General features: G+C 39.0%; 1 pseudogene; it reads left to right on the top strand.

The window, feature by feature from the left end:
• The first annotated feature begins 3005 nt into the window (after positions 1 to 3005).
• On the top strand, positions 3006 to 5197 carry LOC122650522 (annotated as a pseudogene).
• The last annotated feature ends 11727 nt before the right edge of the window (positions 5198 to 16924 follow it).

The raw sequence follows: 16924 nt of genomic DNA, 5'->3' as shown, positions 1-16924 counted from the left end.
TGCAGGCAATGGGGGAACTGGGTTTGCCAGGGAACTGGAGGGGATAAAGATCCGTATATTGCCATAGGGAAATAGAAAACTAAGCAAAAAAATTTGATACTATCAGGGTTGCAGGAACTTTCTTGTTACCCGCAGCTAAGAAATGGAATAATTCACTTTTCAATTTTAGCATTTTCCGAAGTACCCTTCAAGATTTCATTTCTTTGGCTTTGGCTGTGAGTCTGGATAGCAGGAAAGTTCTTGCAACCTAGGTAGCAGCAAAATTGTGTGCTACAAAGAATATAGTTTGGTCATTTCACAGGGGAGCCCACTTGGATCCCACCTTTGAAATGACCAAAACCACCCTTGTTTTGCTAGGTTGGACCCTGCAGCTCCCGCCACGGCTGGAGGAGAGTCAAATTGCATGATGTACTTTAAGTGCAGTGCATTTCCCAATGCATCTTTGAAGTGCATCGGACGGTGATCATTGTATTTGGGATGATAAAAATCCAATGCACAAGTGAGATTCACCGTCTGATTCACTTTATGGGTGAACTGGGAAGTGCATCGCACTTGAGAGAATAAAATTAAATCGATGATTGTGTGTGTTGTCCCTAATGGATGGCAGACGGATTTTTATCTTCTCAAATGTGGTACACTATCCAATGCACCTCTCTTGAGAATCCAACCAACCATAAGTATATATAATAAAGCTTGAAGTTATAATTAGAAGTAGTGTAAGAATATAGTACCCCAAGGTAGAGTGAGCGAGTATAAGACAATAAATCCACGAGGCCAACAGCACATAAGAGGAGTGCAAGAGAGAGAGACTCAACGAAAGGCATTTGGAAGTAGACACAAGGCAGCAAAGTCCCTACAAACTTTCCCAAAGCAGAATTCAAGCTCAAAGTTGCGATAACCCACCAAGCGAAGCTACTTATTCCAGATAATTGAACCTCTCTACCATTGAGTAGAAAATAGAGTGGTAACATTATATATGAAACAAAGCAATCAATGGTATCCACTACTGTAGATCCCAATGGAGGTCCATCTGGTATAATTAACCCTAAAAACATAGGCATGAAGAAAGGAAGTTGACCATTTAGTTGACTCAGGAAGGAACAAAAGAGGAATACCAAGAAAACAATAATGACATAAATTTCCTTGATTGGTTTTCCATCTGGTGTTTGTTTGATCATCCAAACAACCATTGGTTTGATTCCATAGACAAGAATGATGATTGCTACACCCATAGATGCAAATATCAGAAAAAATGGCCCCAACCCTAACCCAGCTTTCACTGATTGCTTTACTGTGAAAGCCACCATTAGAGTAAACCAACCAAGCATTCCACTTATCATAGAAGATGAAGTAGCTATACGGCCTATCTCAGAATTGAGAAGCTTCAAGTCATGAAGAACGCAAGAGATATCATGAAAAGAAGTAATGGAACATAAAATTGCAATGAATTGGAGTTCACCATCAATTATCTCTCCATGGATATCTAACTTTGACTTTTCTTGGGTGAAACGATGGAGTAAGAAACTGGATGGGATACTTATTAGCATAGGAAGAAGGAAGGTTATGATACCAATTGCCCATTCTTTGTTACCAGATCTCTTCACTACATCCACATCCATTCTCACACCAACTAGAAACAAGAACATCATACACGCAAACAATGATATTGTCTCCATTAAATTCATGCTTTTTCTTGGGAATATGGTTTCCATGAATTCCTTGTTCTGCCCAAGAACTGAGGGCCCTGCAATTATACCACCCTGCAATTATACCACTCAAACTTGGGATAAAACAAGAAAAGAACCCCAAAAAAAAAAAAAAAAAACCCTTTATTATCTAGGGCATTCATCATTATTGGTGTACTTTGATAGATGAGTTGTAATCTATTCAAGTCTCTAACAAGTAGTATTAGAGTTTATTTCCATTGAGAAAAAAAAAAAAAAAAAATTCCTCTCCAGTGTAGTTTGGAGTTTGGATCTGCTACCCACATGGGGACGGGTGGGACAGATCTGACCCCTCCATGGGTAGTGGGTCCCGCACCCTAGAGGTGGCTCCCACACCCCCATGGAGGGGTTAGATCTGTCCCCACCCGTCCCCATGTGGGTAGCTGATCCGGATTCTATAGTTTGGGCCTGAGAGTTTGACACGTGGAAGATGTGACATATATCCAAGATGTCGAGCTTCAGAAGAGAAAGAAAAAACTAAAATCTGGGTCAATTGAGCTCACACTGTTGGATGAAGCATCTTCCACGTGTTGAGCTCTCAACCCAAACTACATGGCACTGCAAAATGAAGGAATTGCAGAGGATTTTTAATCCTTCGGTTGATCTCGAATGAAGGATGGAATGTAAGTGTTAATGCCTAGCTTTTAAGGATGAGATAACTCTAATACCACTTGTTAGAAATCAAGAAATAAGGAGAAAAAAAAAAAAAAAAAAAACCCCTCATTATCTAGGGCATTCATCATTATAGGTATTTTGATAGATGAGTTCTATACAAGTCTCTAACAAGTGGTATTAGACTTATCTCAGTTGAGGAAAAAAGTCTTCTCCATTGTAGTTTGGGCCTAAGAGCTTGACACGTGGAAGATACAATATCCAACGGTGCTGACCACAAGAAGAGAGAGAAAAAAAAAACTAAAAATTGGGTCAATCGAGCTTACACTATTGGATGAAGCATCTTCAACGTGTCGAGCTCTTAGGTCCAAACTACAAGGCACTGCAAAATGAAGGAATTGCAGAGGATTTTTCATCCCTCGGTTGATCCCGAATGAAGGATGGAATGTGGGTGTTAATGCCTAGTTTTTAAGGATGAGTTATACGCACCAGGATTTGGCCAACAATGTTGGCTTGGCCCAAAGGTCTGAGAAGGAATTGGCAAGCGCTAGTGAGAAAGGCACCGATGGCGAGCTGAGCAAGGAAAATAGGACCAACAAACTTGAAGGGATTATCGCCATTGAAGACTCCTTTGCAGAGGAGCCTATTTTGTGGGATGCACAGGAACCCATGGCTCTCCTCAAATTTAATATTTGTAAAATTCATCCGGGAAAGCAAAGTAAAATTCTCATAACCTGCATTCACTCTCCCTTTTCGTTCTGAGGATCGAGGAGCAATAGAATGAAGCAAACCCCACGCTCAAACACAGAGATAGGCTCATATGATCAAGAAAGAAAGGATCAACAACAAACACGGAAGTCCCTCCCTGGATGAGAGGAATACGCGGGTGATCGGTCAACTGGTCATCAAACAATATACTTTCTTGGGTTTTCATGGTTTTTTTGGACTAATTTCATGTTTTAAAGGCTTAATTGTCATCAAACAATTTACTTTCTATAGTGGTACCACTGTAGTTACTATCCTTAGACAGGTTAGAATGGTGTCATCTATATATATTAATTTTGGGACTTGGGTAGAACTCATCATTAAAAGCTAGTCATCCAAGTATTTTTAGGTCCGTTTGTTTAGAGGGGACTTAGGTGGGGTGGGAAAATGCTGATGTGGCACTTCAAAATCCCACCCCAATATTGTTTGGTTAATTTAGGGTGGTGAATTTACAAAAACTCAGGGACATCATTAATTGTTTTGTCCGTTGATGTGATACTTCAAAATCTCATCCTTTGCAATCTAAAGTCCCACCAGACTTTGGTTACTATTTATGGAAAAATAACTTTACCTCAACATTTCCACCCCAACAAAATCCCACCAACATGGGATCCAGATCTCCTACGGCCCAGCTGCCCGTAGCAGCCTGTGCGACGTGACAGAGCCGCGCGTGCAATGACCACCTTACCCCCGCTCGGGCAAGGTGCTGGGCAGGGGGTAAGGCGGTCATTGTGCACACGGCCCAGTCTGCGCCGCATAGGCTGCTACAGGCAGCTGGGCCATAGAAGATCTGTATTGACCAACATGTGAGTCTCATCTTCCCAGCAATCCAACCCCATCTTCTCCTCTGAACAAACGGGGCCTTAAATCTCCACATCGGGCTATTCACATACGATGTGAAATTATCACATTTGCTTTCCACGTGGAAACCCAACAATTTAGAGAGAGATGATGTGCACTGCTTGGCTTCTTTATTTATGCAGGGGGAGCACTTGATGATAGCGAATTTGGGGGATTCTCGTGCGGTTCTTTGTTCAACAGACAACAGAAACCAACCCTTTCCCGTCCAACTTATAGTCGATTTAAAACCAAGTATTCCAAGTAAGTAACTATTCTTCTAAAATCATCTCTGTTCCTAATCCTGCTATGAGGAGGTCATTGATGTGTCATTGTAAATTTGGTATAATTAGGTGAAGCTGAAAGGATTAAGAAACGTAAAGGGAGAGTTATGGCCGTGGAAAAAGAACCAAATGTGAGTAAAGTGTGGATGCCAGAGGAAAATTGTCCAGGTCTAGCAATGGCAAGAGCTTTTGGGGATTTCTGCTTGAAAGATTATGGACTCATTTCTGTCCCTCAAGTTTCTTATAAAAAACTTACAAGCAAAGATGAATTTGTTGTCATAGCAACTGATGGGGTAAGATGAATTAGAATCAATTATCCAGCTAGATATAAGAATATTCATTGAGAAGCAGTTTTCTGTCGGGGAATATAGCCTACGCCAGTACTCCCATGTGTCTATCTCTCTCCTACTTAGAATAAAGGTTCAGAGCTGTCTTTTCATATGACGAAGAGAGATAGACACATGGTAGGCCACACTTTCGAACAGAGTTCTTTTTCCTGTCTTTTAATAAGTGTTGATCATCGTTGTATTTTTTTTTTCTCGCGATTAGGTATGGGATATTCTATCAAACAGAGAAGTTAAGATAGTTGCTTCGGCGAGGAAACGTTCTATTGCAGCAAAATTTTTAGTAGATCATGCAATTCATGCTTGGAGAACAAAATACCCAAAATCATGAATTGATGATTGTGCAGTAATTTGCCTATTCCTGAAACCTATATCTTCATCTTCTAGTTTCAGCACTGAAGAGAACAAGGACAGTTCAATTCCCAGGGGACGGAAGGTTTCTCGAAGTACTAAAACAGCAAAAAGTTCTGAAGTTTCTGAACCAGCAATGTCACCTGCTTCAACAAATTGGAGTGCTGTTGAAGAATTTAGTAGCCTTATTACTGCAGTAAATCTTCCTCGATCAGCCAGTGATGCTATTACTGGAAGGAAGATATCAATGGAAGATGAAGCACAAGAGGAAAGCGATTAACTAGAGTTCTCTTTCTTCTTAATTTCCCCCCAAAAAAATTATGTAGGAAACCCACATCTGGTTTTTTGAGATATTGCCATTCCTCATCTTCTTCAAAGAATATATTCCAATAGACCCTTTAATTTTGGAGAAAGTTTTCCTTCACCATACCATCTTCACAAACCCCTATAGGGTTTCTAGTATGTTCCCCAAAATACTCTCTTGATACCCTTCTCGTGCTCATTTGAAGCTCTGTAGGGAATGGATTTCAATTCATCGTGGTTGAAGGAAAACTCAGTCTAAAATTTTTCATAGTTTAATTTTGCCATTGCGATCAATTCCTTTTTGTTTCAAACTTGGCCTCTGAGTGGAGACCTTGGGACTTACATGCCTATACACTTTGAGATATTAGGGTCCTTCCTATGTGTACTATTAAGGCAACCATATGTAACCCCCAACTACATTCCCTGTTTCAAAAAACCCCTCCAAAAAATGAGACCTAATTTGTTTAATTATTTCTTTCTTTCTCTTTTGCTTCCTTTTTCTTTTCTTCTTTTTTAAGCTTCCTCTTATCTAAGTAGATCCTTTTGTGAAATTTAGACAATGATCATCATGTTGGATGCTATTGTAAAGGTAACTAATATTATTGTAAAGGTTCTTTTTTTTTTGGGGGCCAATATCTAGAGAAGGTCCCTCTTTTTTTTTCTTTTTCCTTTTTATTTTTTTAAAAATTTTTATCTTGTTGACAAACGTGATTACCATATGAAAAATTTTCACCATCATATGTCCTCTTTTGTTTTCTTTTTTAATCTAATTTACACACTTTATCGACTAAAGCTTTTTTTTTTTTTTTTACTTTCTAAAAGATCATAATATTATAAAAGATTAAAAAAAGGAAGGACTTAAAATTTTAACATCATACCAGACGAATATACAGAACAAATAAGAGATAGGAAACCCCCACTTTCGGCATTGCCATCAGTAAGGAGACCACATCTCAAAGAAGAACACTACCTTGAAAAACGATATCTATGCATACCTAGACATCACTCAATAACTCTTCTTTAATATTAGAGGGAAAATCATTCACCATAGAAGAGGTGCCAAGCTAGGGCTGCAACAAGGTCGGGTTAGGCTGGGCTTTATAGAACCCTAACCCAACCCTAAGTTCCCTTAGCTATTGCCAGGCTCGACCCTACCCGGACTCGGGGCCAAAAAAAATCCAACCCTGATCTGCCCGGCCGGGCTGACCCTGATTGGCCCTGATCATGGGGAGGGGGAAAGAAATGCATGGACTGGAATGGGCCGGGGAGAACATTATCAATTTTACATAAAATAACACTATAATTAAATGTAGGGAAGCAGTTTTTTGTACGGGAGTGTGGCCTACGCCAGCACTCCCATGAGTCTATGTCTCTCCTCCTTAAAACAAGGGGCAGAGGTTTCTTTTCACATGGGGAGGAGAGAGATAGACTCATGGGAGTGCTGGCATAGGCCACACTCCCGGACAAAGAACTTTTTCCCCAAAATGTATTATATCACTTATTGTCTTCATATATAATATATTATATAAAAAAATGTGGGTGATGTTGAAAGTTTATAATGTATATATTATATCAATAAATATTTTATAATATAACTTAAATTAGGGTCGGGCCTGGCCGGGCCAAGCTTAGCCCGAGGACTCAGCCCTAACCCGACCCGACCCTGACTCAGGGCCAGAAATTTCCCGCCCTGACCTGTCCTCAAGGCCAAATATCTCAGCCCTGGCCCTGTTCGAGCTCAGGGCGGGTCAGGGCGGGTTCGGACAGACAGGGCCAAACTTGCACCCCTAAGCTTAGCGGCCTCCTTTGCCAAGAAAACTATTTAATTCACAAACTTCAAAGACATAATCCATAGCTTCTATTATCATTGAAAAAGCTAGGTAATGTCCGCGACTATTTTATTTCCTTTAATTAATTTGTTTTTTTTTTTAGGAGGGTGGGGTGGAGTTGGTGGTGGTAAGAAATAGAACAAAAATCACATTAACAGAAGTTGCCAAGATGGCAATGGAGGAAATACAACTTAAATGATCGACATCTATCCCCTTTAATAAGATATTCGGAAATCCTCCATATATGTAAGTGGAGCCATGTTCTTAAATTGCTTCATGAAGATTTTTTTTGGTAAGAGCTTCATGAAGATAACATCCATGAAAGTTTGCCACTAACAACATGGACACTTATTATAGTTCGCCCGGGGGGTGGCTGGGGTGGAGAAGTTTTATCAATGACATACACAACATATATGCAGTATTTTTTTTTATTTTTGGATTTTTTAGATCCTGCTGATGGTAATGCCATAGGTGGGTTCTCATTAATTTGTTCGTATCTGTATTAAGCAGGGTATGCCCTCATCCCAATTTTCGTTATATTTTTCTTTTTAATACAATCTGACATTTTAGCAAAAAAAAGAATTTCGAATTCTTAAAAATTTTGAATACTTTCACCGAGTGCTTTCAATCCTTTTTGAAAATAATTTTTGACTTTATCTTTCAAGGATTTGAGATATTTATCCCTATTGAATACAAAGTACTCCTTATTCCAACATATTTAACCTTTCAATGACTGTCTTATTGCTCATTTTACTGTTATTACTTTATATATATTATCTTTTTGAAAATATTTGTAAAATAAATTAAATTCTATCAACATTGTTCATATTTTAACAAACAGAAAGAGTATATAATAATAATAATAATAATAATACTGCAAAAAATTGAACCAAAATGATAATATATAATATTAGTTAAGGAGAGGGCTAAAGACAACTGCTTGCTCAATCGGTTGGTGCCTTACCAGTTGAGTGCAGGCTCCCAAGAAGTCATAATTCCGATTCTCCTATTTGCCACACACACAAACACATACTTCCCCCTCCTCTTGTAGTTGTAGTTAAAGTCCTACTGAGCATTAGATCAACTTAGTGACGTTAAAGATTTGTTTTTGATAAATTATGGTTGAACGGATGTACTGAATAATATACATCGAAAAATATTGAATAAGAACTTTATGAGCTCCTCCTATGGTGCATCGGCAGTACACCGTACATACATAGAAGATTCCATTTAATGCGTTTGAAGCTCAGCACACTTGAGTGTATGATAGCAGACGGTACACCACCTATATAGACTCTATTTCCTTGGGTATGAGTGAGCCCGCTTTGAGACACGATCCAACGATCTGTTAAGAAAACAACACCTAGAAAATCGATTTGCAGAAGAAAATGCAAAGAGAAAGAGAAGGCACACACGCACAAGACAAGATTTACGTGGTTCACCCCCAAGTAGGAAGGCTACATCCATAGCCGAGCGTTAGAACTATTTCACTACTTCTCTGAAGCAAAAATACAAGCCCTCAATCTCACACATCTCTCAAAGAGATAACAACACTTTATAGGAAAACCCTAACCCCAGAAAGTACAAAACTACACCTAGAGACCCACCCGTCTGGTTTAGACCTGAACCAAACATATGTCGAAATACTTATCAAATCGAAGATCTCGACAAGCTTTACATATGTCGAAATGCACTTTTAGAATTAAGATTAGGCTTCACCGCCAATAACACAATCATAATCTCACGTGCAAATTAGAAAGTTATCGGATGGTTAGAATCTGACCTGCCTGAGTTCGTGACGCGTGGTAATGCACGCTGCCTATTGGTGAAGTACAAAACATGATGGAATATGCCTTGAAATTATAGAATTGCCCCCATATCATAGGGTTTCACTAAAACTGAGATTTCTCACTCGTTTTACCTCGGTTTTTTAAGCTGCAAGTTGTTGTGTGCTCATAGAAACGAGAGGAATGTCCGTTGGCCAAAAGAAAAACAAGAAAATACTCACTAGAAGCACATTTTTCACTGAGAAAGATTTAATGGAGGTTTCCTTGATCCACGTGCACATGGGAGGAGCGTCCAATGTATTGATTTGCCTTAAGAGACAATGGAGTGTGGGAATATCCAAGGAGAGGTATTTCAAAGTTGTAAAACCCTTGTTTCATGATTTTAAAGGTTTTTTATTTTTGAGAAGATTAGATCCATTGTTTGAGCGCGTTCAAGGTTGCAAGTGCACGCCAAACAAGCGGTCAATAGTGGGACATGGGCAGAGGTATTCCACAATTAAAAAAATCCTTTTTTTAAAAAAATATTTTCTAGGATTTGTTGAATGTTGTGAAACCCTAGATTGTTAATGTAATGGGATGGATTTAATCTTCAAATTTCTATTGTAAACCTAGCTAGTTGGGGCATGTCACGTTGTCTGAATTGCAGCTCAGATTAAAGTAGGGATTGGAATTCTTGGGATGTTGTTGCAGTAAAAAACACTGAGTATCGTATTGGGAAATATACGAAACCTGGGTAGGGTATTGCTCCGTGGATATAGACAGTTTGTCCGAAACACATAAACTTGGTGTCTGCTTTACTTTCCATTGTATATATTGGTGTGTGTGTGTGTGTGTTTGATCTGCAAAGTGGGTAAGCACTGTTTGGTAAACTTGGGCACACTGTGGTAGCAAGGTAGACATGCATATGGTTGTGTGTGGGATTGGTAAACTCAGGACTTCCCCTACCAATCAAGTTTTGCTCGAAGAATTACGTCAATGTTTGTGGTTGTTTGTGTGGTTTGCGAAGCAACTTTTTGAAGATACTGATTCATCCCCTCTCAGTGTCAACTTAAGATTCACACTACTTATCAATGACATACACAACATATATGCTGTATTTTTTTCTGGATTTTTTAGATCCTGCTGATGGCAATGCCATAGGTGGGTTCTCATTAATCTATTTGTATATGTATTAAGCAGTGTGTGCCCTCCTTCCAATTTTCGTTATATTAAATCTGACATTTTCGCAAAAAAAAAAAAAAAAAAAAAATCGAATTCTTGGAAATTTTGAATACTTTCACCGAATGCTTTCCCTCCTTTTTGAAAATAAATTTTGACTTTATCTTTCGTGGATTTAAGATATTTATCCTTATTGAATACAAAGTACTCCTTATTCCGACATATTTAACCTTTCAATGACTATCTAATTGCTCATTTTACTGTTATTATTTTATATATTATCTTTTTGAATATATTTGTAAAATAAATTAAATTCTATCAACATTGTTCATATTTTAACAAGCAGAAAGAGTATATAATAATAATAATAATAATAATAATAATTTTAGACACCTAATTTTTGTCATCCCGCTGGCGATGACGATACATGGAGTATCGACAATCTTTGTCTCAGATGCCAAAAAATAAATGATAATAAATAATCATAATAATAATAAAAAAATAAAAAAATAGACTGCCCAGGTCCCAGCCCATGAAGGTCTACTGGATCAAACCCATTGAGGGTTTAATCTGACAGGGGCAAAATGGAAAACAATAAAAGAAGAAAAATCAATTTCTAAAATCAAAATGGGGAGGGTAAAATAGGAAAAACATTTAAAAAAATGGAGATGGGATTCCATTTAAGGTTAAAATGGAAAAAAACAAAAAGATACCTAAACCCAAAAGAGGGAAGGGGTAAAATGGAAAAGAAACAAAATAAAAGTTTAGACCTAGATTGAGAAAAGGGTAAAATAGTAAAAACACCTAAACCCCTAAAGTGGATAAGAAAAGGGTTTAAAAGGAAAGGAGGGGAGAATTTTTAAAGGGGATTTCCCAAAAAGCAAAAAAGACAAAAGAGAAAACGGATTTAAGAAAAGAAAAGAAAACCAGAGAAGGGTCATCGTCATTCAGGAGAAAAACCAGAGAGAGAGAAAAGGACAAAGTGAGAGAAAAGGAGAGAAGAAACAGAGTGAGAAGGGGAAAAGGATCTTATGCAGCCGTGGCGGGAGCTGCACCTGTGCAGCACCGTTAAACGACAGCAAAAACAGGGGTAAGGTGGTCATTTCACAGGTGGATCCCACCTGAGCCTCACATGTGAAATGACCACCTCCCCTGTATTTGGGGTGGTTTTTGGTGCTGCACCGCCACAGCTGCACAAGATCCAAGTCCTTGAGAAGGGGAGGGAGAGGAAAACGGATGAAGGAAAGTAGAGTGCAGTAGAGGAAGAGAGTTAAAAAAAAGAGCAATGGAGATGGACTGAGACAGAGCTTGCCAGAAGCTCCCCTGAGCCTTAGGAAAACCGATTGTTGATAATCTTTCTTCTTCTTCTTCATTTCATTTTTACTCTTCATTTTTCTTCTGGGCCTGTAACCTCAAAAAATCCGGCCAAGACCCATCTCTCTCCACCGATTGAAACCTTCATCCTCATCTCTGAGTCCACCAACAATCGGATCATAAAATCCATTTTCCCATCTCTGTTCTCGATTCCCACTAGCCAGAACCTCAATCGTGTTCCCCTAAACCCACCATCTCCATCTGCTAATCACAACTAGCATCACCGAAACCCCCGTCCATTCTCCTAGAACCTATCCTCAAGTTCGTGAAGACAGCAGTGATGGCGATGCGATGACGACGAAGTGCAGCTCCAATTAAGCTCAGTGAGCCCGGCTTGCGACGTTCATGGAGTGAAAAGAGATACTGGTGCTGCGGCGATTCATGCTGTCTTCTTCTTCTTTTAATTTCATTTTGTTAATTTTTTTATCATATTTGTTTCTCTTTGAGAGGGTTTGTAATAATCCCTTTCCCCATTTTGATTCCCAACTTGTAATAAGTCCCTACCCCCTCTGCTTTCAAAGTTCACTGCCGATTGCGACGTGGAGTCACACGAAGACCCCAGGTATATTTTTATCCCCATTTTATTTGCTCTATTTTATTCTGATTTCTATGTGCAATCTGTCCCCATTTCATTGCTTCAATTCCTTTGTTTTTGCTGCTCGGTCTTGAATCTCTGAAATATCATTATGTGTTGTGCTGCCATGTCCCCTCCTTTGTTGACCTCTTGGCATGTTTTTTTTGTAGTTTCAGCCATGGCCATATTCGTTCTTGGTTTACTTTCTTGGATGCATTTGGTGTTTGCCTTATTTTCACTGAGGCGAGATTGTTGCTATTGTCGTCGTGTAGTAATGTGTTTATACTGTGTGTGTGTGTGTGAGTTGAGGTTTTTCTGGGGATTTCTTAGTTGCAAATTATTTTTCTGATATGACTATCACAATAGCAACTAGTGTTGTGGATCTCCTATTCGGATTTCCAGATATTGGGAAGATGGGACTTCGATTCGGATCTGCTTGGGTGCCTTCTGTAGTGGGTTCTTGTTCTTCTCTAGTTTTCGTCTGTATATTTTGAGAATTGGGTCTTGATTCTTATGGGTGTAAGTTTGTGACTCTTAGATGGATTTCTCATTTCTGTTGACGATTGTTCATACTCTTGATTTCAGTCTCTAGTTTATTTTGTTGAATTTTGGGGGGTCTTTGTGCAACTGCATAATTGGGCCTGCCTTGGTATTTGGGCCTAGGCTGATGTGCTTATTTCGCTTTGTTTATCTTGATTCATGTGTTTATGGGATTTCAAAGATGGGTCGGATTATTGAAATGGATGAGTTTAAATCTGGTTAGGTAGTGGGCTGCAGCAAGAAAGATTGGGCCTACCATGCCTGGTTTTGGGTTACAGTAATACGGGGTGGAATCAGTCCATTTGGGGTTCAATTTTGGGTCTTAATACAAAAACATTTTAGAATTGAGCCATTTGCCTAGACTCGGTGTTCGAGTCTGTTTATGATTAGGCTCATGTTTCATGAAATTTAAATGGGGTTTTGGGCCAAATCTGATTTTGTCTTCTTTAGTCCTTGGCCCATTTCGGTTTGAGTCACATGAACCTCATGAGTTAGACCAATTTGGCTTTAGGACTCTCTTTGAGTCGACTTGGAAAGCCCATATTGATTTAGGCCTTATTGGTTTCGACCTTGGTGTGGGTATTGACCCATCAACCAAATTTGGATTGAGTGCAGAGCTTGGGTCCATTGTTTTGGGCCTATGAGTGCGTTTAGTTCACAATTTAGGATTAAAAATTATACATCCCCAATTCATTCAATTTCATTCGATTGGGTTTAAGGGATTCCAAATGAATTTCTAAAATCGATTTTGGGTAGGATTAGAACGTGTGCAAAGGAGTGAGAATGTCCATCTAGTGGCCCGAGTTGAAACGCTACATGCTGGGATCCTGTGGGACGTAGATACACGCTCTTTGGAATGGGAGTTGGGCTGGCCCGTCATCTAGCCCATGGATGTTTAAAATATCTTATCTTCAGTTGATGCATGCTTAGGAATTTGCTTCGTGTTGTTTCATATTCTAGTGTGATTTCACATGTTTAGTATAAATCTCTCCATGCCCTGCTAATTTAGATTGATTTCTATAATATTTCATGCCCAACATTTTAGCCTAGAATAATTCAAAATTTTGGCTTAGGCTGTAAATTTTTGTACATAGATACCTAGTCTTAGGTGCCCGGTTTTAAGATGATTTAGATGTAGAATAATTAGTTTTAGGGTTGCAAGCAAGTTTAGTTCTAGCAATGGTCAAAAGAAGGATGACCGGCTTTAGCCTGGTGGACTGGGTGCCTAACACCTTCCCAGTCCGTAACCTGACACTTGCCCGATGACCTGGGAGGACCTCAGCCTTTATCCATTGAGTCCTTAGTCTTTCCCCTAGTGGGAGGTGGCGGCTTCAATATTACCCATTTACCCTCTTAGGAGGGATCAGGGTCCTTGCTTTAGGGTTCACCGGCGAGATCCAGTTTGCATCGCATTGAGAACCAACCCCTGTCGGGGAATGTGGATTTTCGGAATCCATGGTTCTTACAATAATGCAAAAAATAAACCAAAATGATAATATATAATATTAGTTAAGGAGAGGGCTAAAGACAATTGTTTGCTCAATCGGTTGGGGCCTTACCAGTAGAGTGCAGGCTCCCAAGAAGTCATAATTTCGATTCTCCTATTTGCCACACACAAACACATACTTCCACCTCCTCTTGTAGTTGTAGTTAAAGTCCCATCGAGCATTAGATCAACTTAATGACATTAAAGATTGTTTTTCGATAAATTATGGTTGGATGGGTGTATTGAATAATATATATCGAAAAATATTGAATCAGAACTTTATGAGCTCCTCCTATGGTGCATAGGCAGTGCACCGTACATACAAAGAAGATTCCATTTAATGCGTTCGAAACTCAGCACACTTGAGTGTATGATAGTAGACAGTACACCGCCTATATAGATTCTATTTCCTTGGGTATGAGTGAGCCCGCTTTGGGACACAATCCAATGATTTGTTAAGAAAACAACACCCAGAAAAGCGATTTGCAGAAGAAAATGCAAAGAGAAAGAGAAGGCACACACGCACAAGACAAGATTTACGTGGTTCACCCCCAAATAGGAAGGCTACATCCATAGTTGAGTGTTAGAACTATTTCACTACTTCTCTGAAGCTTAAATACAAGCCCTCAACCTCACACCCTAATCCTAGAAAATACAAAACTACACATAGAGACCCAAGAGACCGACCCCAATTGGTTCGGACCTGAACCACACATATATCGAAATACATATCAAATCGAAAATCTCGACGAGCTTTACATGTGTCGAAATGCACTTTTAGAATTAAGATTAGGCTTCACTGCCAATAACACGATCATAATCTGACGAGCAAATTAGAAAGTTATCGGATGGTTAGATTCTAACCTGCTTAAGTTCGTGATGCGTGATAATGCACGTTGCCTATTGGTGAAGTACAAAACATGACGGAATATGCCTTGAAATTATAGAATTGCCCCCATTTCATAGGGTTTCACTAAAACTGGGATTTCTCACTCGTTTTTTGAGCTGCAAGTTGTTGTGCACTCACAGAAACGAGATGAATATCCGTTGGCAAAAAAAAAAATACTCACTAAAGGCACATTTTTTCAGTAAGAAAGGTTTAATGGAGGTTTTCTTGATCCGCGTGCACATGGGAGGAGCGTCCAATGTATTGATTTGCCTTAAGAGACACAATGGCGTGAGGGAATATCCAGGGAGAGGTATTTCAAAGTTGTAAAACCCTTGTTTCATGATTTTAAAGGTTTTTCATTTTTGAGAAGATTGGGTCCATTGTTTGAGCGCGTTCAAGGTTGCAAGTGCACGCCAAGCAAGCGGTCAATAGTGGGACATGGGCAAAGGTATTCCACAATTAAAAAAATCCTTTTTTTAAAAGAAATATTTTCTAGGATTTGGTGAATGTTGTGAAACCTTAGATTGTTAATGTAATGGGATGGGTTTAACCTTCAAATTTCTATTGTAAACCTAGCAAGTTGGGGTTTGTCGACTTGTCTGAGATGCAGCTCAGATTGAAGTAGGGATTGTAATTCTTGGGATGTTGTTGTAGTAAAAAACATTGAGTATCGTATTGGGCAATATACGAAACCTGGGTAGGGTATTGCTTCGTGGATATAGACAGTTTGTCCGAACCACGTAAACTTGGTGTTTGCTTTACTTTCCATAGTATATATTGATGTGTGTGTGTGTGTGTGTGTGTGTGTGTGTGTGTGTGTGATTTGCAGAGTGGATAAGCACTGTCTGGTAAACTTGGGCACACTATGGTAGCAAGGTAGACATGCATATGCTTGTGTGTGGGATTGGTAAACTCGGGACTTCCCCTACCAATCAAGTTTTGCTCGAAGAATTACGTCAATGTTTGTGTGGTTTGTGAAACAGTTTTTGAAGATACTGATTCATCCCCTCTCAGTGTCAACGTATGATTCACACTACTTATCATCTACCCTATGGACATTATTTATCTTGTCTGGTTTTAGGAGTTCACTTTCTACCCACCCTCGGAACACTACTTATCATATACCCTATAGACACTACTTATCATGTCTAGTTTTAGGAGGTTACTTATCACATTCCCTGGGTGACACTATTTATCATGTATCCTATGGATATTATTTATCATGTCTGATTTTAGGAGGTAAGTTAGCACATACCCTGGGGACACTACTTATCATGTACCCTATGGATATTATTTATCATATCTGGTGAGATGCTTACGGAAAAACCACCATATGCAGAATTCGTGTGAGGTATAGGGAAGAACAATCCTATATATGTGTTTAAGGGAAAACAATCTTGATGCAGGTGCTTAGGTGGAAAATAAGCAATGGTGCTTAGGAGAAAACAATCCTAATGCAGATAGGGCTTAGGAGAAAATAATTCTAGGCTAATGCTTAGGGGAAAACAATCTTACAGTGGGTTTCGAATGCTAAGGGAAACCATAGGTCAAGTGAACCAATATAAGGTCCATAAAGGTTACCAAGGGACCAAGTCACGGTTCATGATAAATATCAAACATTTTCTTAAGCATTTGAGATCTTTACATCATGTTGCCAAAAAAAAAAAAAGAGATCTTTACCTCCTAAGATCATTTATTCCCAAGAACACATTTAAGCAAAAATTGAATATCTTCAAGTCTTGGCTCGAGTTGCTTTAATAACATGGATGGTTTGACTTAATCTTCAAGTTATGCTTCTTTTAAGGGGCAAAGATGTCATTTCATAGGGGGGAGGAGATAGGTATACTGTATACACATGGAAGTGTTGGCGTACATAGACCACGCTCCCACAGAGAGAGAACAATTACCCATTTCAATTTATCATCATAAAGTGAAAATAAAGAGACACAACTCTAATTATCAAGCATTCTATACAACAAGCATTCCATTTCATCAATTCATTACTAAAAAAAGATGAAATTACATGCAAAGAATACAACATTTTGTTTGTATATCCTAAAAACAGTT

The sequence above is a fragment of the Telopea speciosissima genome, chromosome 2, assembly GCF_018873765.1.
Source record: "Telopea speciosissima isolate NSW1024214 ecotype Mountain lineage chromosome 2, Tspe_v1, whole genome shotgun sequence".
Classification (NCBI taxonomy): domain Eukaryota; kingdom Viridiplantae; phylum Streptophyta; class Magnoliopsida; order Proteales; family Proteaceae; genus Telopea; species Telopea speciosissima.
This window is presented reverse-complemented; position numbering and strand designations above follow the sequence as displayed.